Consider the following 6,715-nt stretch of genomic DNA (forward strand, 5'->3'; position numbering starts at 1 on the left):
GCTTTTGCGCCATCAGTACAGTACAGATACCAGCAACATACACACACACATACAGCTGCCAATTTTGGAACTAGTACTTTTCACAAGCATCTCCTCGTTGCATGGTAACAAAAGTCTCTGCCTGCCTGCCTTGGGTTTCTGGTGGAAAATCCAACTATTTATTGGTTCACTACCACCACCTATTGTGGGATACAGTCCAGAACAGCAGAATAAACCCCCCCCCCACTGATTACCTAAATGTTATGTCAGTACAATAATATTCCCTTGCTGTAAAAAGTTTAAGAACCCCCGATGTAATTAATTAAGACAAATCTGTCTGACACATAATTGGAATTTAAAAAGTTTTATTGGAAATACACGTTTCAAACAGCACAATTCAAGTACAGATGAATGTAGCTAAATCAGATACATGCTAATTTAGTTTAAATGTGATGCAGTCCTCCAGTCCCAGTTCATTTGCACTCTTTTGACATGCTTCAGACCAGATGCATGCTACACTTCAGTGTACAATGGTCCTGAACTTGCATATCACAGTGTTTCAAGCTTTTACGTCCCGCATCTCTCTGCTGTCTTTCATCTGAAGCCATATCCTCCAGGGTCTAAACAGGTGTAGATTTCCATCTCTGTGTGGGAGACCAGATATTGCAAGGAGACCAGTAAGGGGCCCTCACCTCTTCACTTTGGCCAAAGGAGACCTAAGACCCCAATACCAGTGACACTGCCCTAAGGTTGGTGCTGTCCTTTGGATGAGACTGTGGAGACAGAGGTCTTATCTCTCTGTAAAGATGTCATGGCACTTATGGCATGAGTAGAGAGGTGTTGCTTCTCCTGGCTATATTTCCAAGCCTAAACATGTAAATCCAACTCATTATCTATCATAGGCTGTATGGACATCAATATCATTTTATTTTTTAAGAATGCTGCATGTCTCAAAAGATAAGAATGAGACCAATATAAGTATTTGCTAATCATAGTTCCTGTCTCTGAAATTACATTTGTGTGTGTTGTAGGAGTAACCAATACTCAAAATCTGTTTGTGTGGTAGCAGTAGTAGTAGTAGTAATAGTTGGCCATTATTTATTTGTGCAGCAACCACTGAAGAAACCTGTCAATCAAAAACAACAGAATACATAGTACTATAAACTGGGTGGTTCGAGCCCTGAATGCTGATTGGCTGATAGCCATTCAGCATTCAGGGCTCGAACCGCATAGTTTATAACAGACCGTATACCACGAGTATGACAAAACATTTATTTTTACTGCTCTAATTACGTTGGTAACCAGTTAATAATAGCAATAAGGCACCTCGGGGGGTTTGTGGTATATGGCCAAAATTCCACGGCTAAGGGCTGTATCCAGGCACTCCGTGTTGCGTCGTGCTTAAGAACAGCCCTTAGCCGTGATATATTGGCCATTTACCACACTTCCTCGTGCCTTATTGCTTAAGGTTGCACTTACACATCAGATATCTTCTCTTTCTCTGCTACCTCATTCTATTTCTCTAATTCCCTGGATATGTTCCACTTCTCCCTCCTCTATTTCCTCACCTCTTTCTCAGACTCTTCTTTTCCTCTATCTTGTCCTCCTTACTTTCTCCAACATTTCCCATCTGTTGCATCTTACTGGCCTTCTCTTGCTTCACTACTTTTTTGGCCTTGCTCTTTTTCTTATTGACCTTCCCTTCCTGAATATTTTGGACAAGGAGATAAAGTAATGTAAGCTTATGGGTTTTCTCTTCTCTTGAGCTACTATATCTAGAGCTATGCTATACTATAGAAGGACTTACGGCCAATATTCCCTTCTTGTATTTCCTCTCACCTGTGGGGCCACTCCAGCCATTTCCTGGAGCAGCTTCCTGCCGGTCTCGCTCAGGTTGGTGATGGGAGCCAGGCGAGGGCTGTGGCGGTATGGGAAGTTCTCTGTTCGGAGCGGAGGGATAATGACAAGGCTGAGATGAGTCAGAGGCCTTGGGACATTTACTGGGTAGGGAGAGCCTACAGCAGAGGGCAGGGCCCGTAGGGCTTCAGCCAGTGTCCGGGGTGCTGAGGTCACAAGAGGAGAGAGGCCAGTCTTGCCAGACACAGGACCAGAGACCTTCCCTGGGCTCTGTAGGACCAGAAACAAGTCAAATATCAGGAAAGTGCTATGTTAAAAACAATCTGTAGATATACTTTATAACTAAACACATTACAGATACATGACTACACTCAATAAGTAAGAGTAACTTACAAAGCTCTGGACATTGTTATTTTTTATGACTTGAGGAGTCTGTTCTCAGCTATACTGGTCTGCATTTCTGCCATGCTGTCTATAATTTCGTCCATCTCCAGTGCATTTCTTGAACGCCACTTTCAACCTCCAAGTCATTCAGCCAACTGTCCAGGTCTACTGCCTTAAGATCACCTTCGCTGCAGTTTCTCTTCATCTCTTGGATCAGTGCCCTCCCCTCCTTGCCCATCCTCTTGATCTCCCAAGCCACGTCTTCATCCGTCAGTCTCTCCTTCCTCCTCCCTATCCACTTTGTAATCCATCCTCTACAGCGTCCCTCATTCTTTTTCTGCCTCTCTTGGTTGATGTCCTGATTGTGCGTCTCCAGGCCTTCCTCCAGGTTGAGTTCTATTGAGGTCAGGTTCTCTTTGATCCTCCTCAGGCTCTCCTCGTTGGTGTTGGTCCACTGTGTCTTCTTTTCTAGCTGCTGCCTGCAGGGCCGGACAGTGGGGACCACCTCCATCTGGCGTGACACCTTCTTCAGGGCACTCAGAGGCAGGGAGGAGGATGTTGGGCTTGGCCACAATAATCTCAACAGACATAGGGTCAAACCATTGAGATGTGACACACACACACATTTAAAAGATGCCTACCAGTCGATGGTCCTTCAGTGGTCCTTGTGGTTCCTTTGGAGGCTCTGGACTTTCCTCAGTAGAGGCATCATTGCCATGTGTCAGAGAGCTAGCTGGTCATAGGCTATTCTCCAAATTCAGTAAGTTACTCCTGAATAAAGCCCTGATCATCCACATACCTGACAATAACTGACAACTGCAAGCTGACTGGTGGCACAATAGGTCCAGAAAGGTGGGGACATTTTACCCCCTGAGGCCTGGAGTTTTTCCTTATATGTTAATCTAACTAGGAAAACTCTGGACCCTATAAGGTATGACAGTGATTATTAACTTGTAAAAAGATTTTATATGGGCTTTGATGGGACCAGTTTTTCCTAATCAGGTCAAATGTTGTTGTTTTTTACTCCTGGGGGGGATGCAGACCCTGTCAAACTGCAGCTACCTTATATTTGTTAATATAAACTATATTTAGACTAGATTAGGAGGGGGATTTCCTCTACCCAGACACATAGACAAGAACTGATAGACAATATAACTCACAGGGCTGAGCTTGCTTTATGCATGTTTGCATCATGCAGGCCTATGCAACTGTTGGCCTTACAAAAAAATGCACTCACATCTGTCTGCCATCACTATTATGTTGATTGATTCATTCCAGTTAATCATTTTGGATTAAAAACGGATAGGCAGCCTAGCCAGGCCAATTTTGAATATATATACTAAATTTGATCACATTTTCTCCTGACACATGGACTATAAATACATGTTACCAATTAGTTTACCCTGATCGGATGGGTGTATAGGCTGTATGCAGGCGACTTGATGAAAGGCTCCCTAATAACCAGTTATACTTTTTTAAATTTTTTATTTTTATTTTATCCCCTTTTCTCCCCAATTTTCGTGGTATCCAATCGCTAGTAATTACTATCTTGTCTCATCGCTACAACTCCCGTACGGGCTCGGGAGAGACGAAGGTCGAAAGCCATGCTTCCTCCGAAGCACAACCCAACCAAGCCGCACTGCTTCTTTAACACAGCGCGCCTCCAACCCGGAAGCCAGCCGCACCAATGTGTCGGAGGAAACACCGTGCACCTGGCCCCCTTGGTTAGCGCGCACTGCGCCCAGCCCGCCACAGGAGTCGCTGGAGCGCGATGAGACAAGAAAATCCCTACCGGCCAAACCCTCCCTAACCCGGACGACGCTAGCCCAATTGTGCGTCGCCCCACGGACCTCCCGGTCGCGGCCGGCTGCGACAGAGCCTGGGGGCGAACCCAGAGACTCTGGTGGCGCAGTTAGCACTGCGATGCAGTGCCCTAGACCACTGCGCCAGTTAGTATTGAACGCCCTCACCTTCTTCATGAAACTGATCTCAAGCAGAGGTCGACCATCGCTTTTAATTCGCACCTTTCCGTGTACCCCAGAGAATGAAAATGGTTCTTCAACCCAAAAAATCCACAACATTTTCGACAGCGTTGGCCATTCTACCATTCTGGAGGAGATAAATGCACACTCGCGCTGGTAACGCTAGCTAGCAAGCTACTGGAGTTCGTGTAATTTATTTAAATTTGCCTTGCTAACTACAAACTAAAATAAAGTTCTAAAACCAAGAAAACTATTTGTAATATACCTCCTCACTCTCCTTTAATTTGAAAAAACGAATTTGAATTGAATAATATAAAAAAATGCTCAACTATCATTCTCCACTTTTAATCTATATCCAACGTCACTAAATTTCTCACCACATAGAACCCCCATAATGCTCTGTGGCACAATCCCAATACAACACACTAGGCCTGCATTCCAAACACTTAAAATACACACCTTCTCCCCTCAGCCCTCAAATAAAGTGGGCACTTCTGATTTAAAAAAAACAACAACAGTTTTTCACCTTAATTTAACCAGGTAAGCTAGTTGAGAACAAGTTCTCATTTAAAACTGTGACCTGGCCAAGATAAAGCAAAGCAGTGCGACACAAACAACAACACATAGTTAGACATGGATAAAAAAATATATATATATTTCACCTTTATTTAACCAGGTAGGCAAGTTGAAAACAAGTTCTCATTTACAACTGCGACCTGGCCAAGATAAAGCAAAGCAGTTCGACACATACAACAACACAGAGTTACACATGGAGTAAAACAAACATACAGTCAATAATACAGTAGAAAAATAAGTCTATATACAATGTGAGCAAATGAAGTGAGATAAGGGAGGTAAAGGCAAAAAAAGGCCATGGTGGTGAAGTAAATACAATATAGCAAGTAAAACACTGGAATGGTAGATTTGCAGTGTAAGAATGTGCAAAGTAGAGAGAGAAATAATGGGGTGAAAAGGAGCAAAATAAATAAATACAGTAGGGGGAGAGGTAGTTGTTTGGGCTAAATTATAGATGGGCTATGTACAGGTGCAGTAATCAGTGAGCTGCTCTGACAGCTGGTGCTTAAAGCTAGTGAGGGAGATAAGTGTTTCCAGTTTCAGAGATTTTTGTAGTTCGTTCCAGTCAATGGCAGCAGAGAACTGGAAGGAGAGGCCAAAGGAAGAATTGGTTTTGTGGGTGACCAGAGATATACCTGCTGGAGCGCGTGCTACATATGGGTGCTGCTATGGTGACCAGCGAGCTGAGATAAGGGAGGACTTTACCTAGCAGGGTCTTGTAGATGACCTGGAGCCAGTGGGTTTGGCGACGAGTATGAAGCGAGGGCCCGCCAACGAGACCGTACAGGTCGCAGTGGTGGGTAGTATATGGGGCTTTGGTGACATAACGGATGGCACTGTGATAGACTGCATCCAATTTATTGAGTAGGGTATTGGAGGCTATTTTGTAAATGACATCGCCGAAGTCGAGGATCGGTAGGATGGTCAATTTTACAAGGGTATGTTTGGCAGCATGAGTGAAGGATGCTTTGTTGCGAAATAGGAAGCCAATTCTAGATTTAACTTTGAATAAACAGGCGTACAGTCAATAACACAATAGAAAAATAAGAAAGTCTATATACAGTGTGTGCAAATGGCGTGAGGAGGTAAGGCAATAAATAGGCCATAGTAGCGAAGTAATTACAATTTAGCTAATTAACACTGGAGTGATAGATGAGCAGATTGTGATGTGCAAGTAGAGATACTGGTGTGCAAAAGAGCAGAAAAGTGATGACGTATCATGACGTCTGATGAGTTGACACTTGCAGGGCAAGGGGCGAGGGAAGAATTATTTAATTTTAAATGGACCGCCCAGAAATGTGTCACTTGTTCATCCCACGATTGTGTTTTCAGTCATCATGGAACTGCTGTGTGTGCCTTATATGCACTACAGTCAATTATGATTGCATTTCATATCTTGGCTAAAAGACAACACCTTCGCAGACACCGAATGTTAGCCATCCTACTATATCAGGTAAATCGAAAATTACAATGTATACGTGTGATGTCAGGGAAAGTTATATGCTTTCGTGTTGTTGACTATCATAAAATGTGAAGACTGTATATTATCAAATCAATTCTCCATGTGTAGTTTAATTACGCAATTAAACTAATCATGTAACTTTAACGAGGAAGTTGGGGCACCACGGAAAAATGTTGTTTATAGTGTCAATTTCCCAAATAATACTCCCCAGATATTTTCATATCTTAGCAAAATAATCTCTTATTAAGGAATTGTATTACCTCTTCAGTGTCATTACTGAATGTTGCAAACCCTTGGATATCTGCACCAACCCTAGCATAGAATCATGAATCAGCAAAATATAAATTGGCTTAATTATTTATTTACTAACTAACTTAATCAATCACAGAGTTACATAAAACACATTCACAATTAGTTCATACATGGGTTACTTAACATGTTGCTGACAGAAAAGTCTCGGGTTGCGTCCCTAGTG

Source organism: Salvelinus fontinalis, unplaced genomic scaffold (assembly GCF_029448725.1).
Source record: "Salvelinus fontinalis isolate EN_2023a unplaced genomic scaffold, ASM2944872v1 scaffold_1285, whole genome shotgun sequence".
NCBI lineage: Eukaryota > Metazoa > Chordata > Actinopteri > Salmoniformes > Salmonidae > Salvelinus > Salvelinus fontinalis.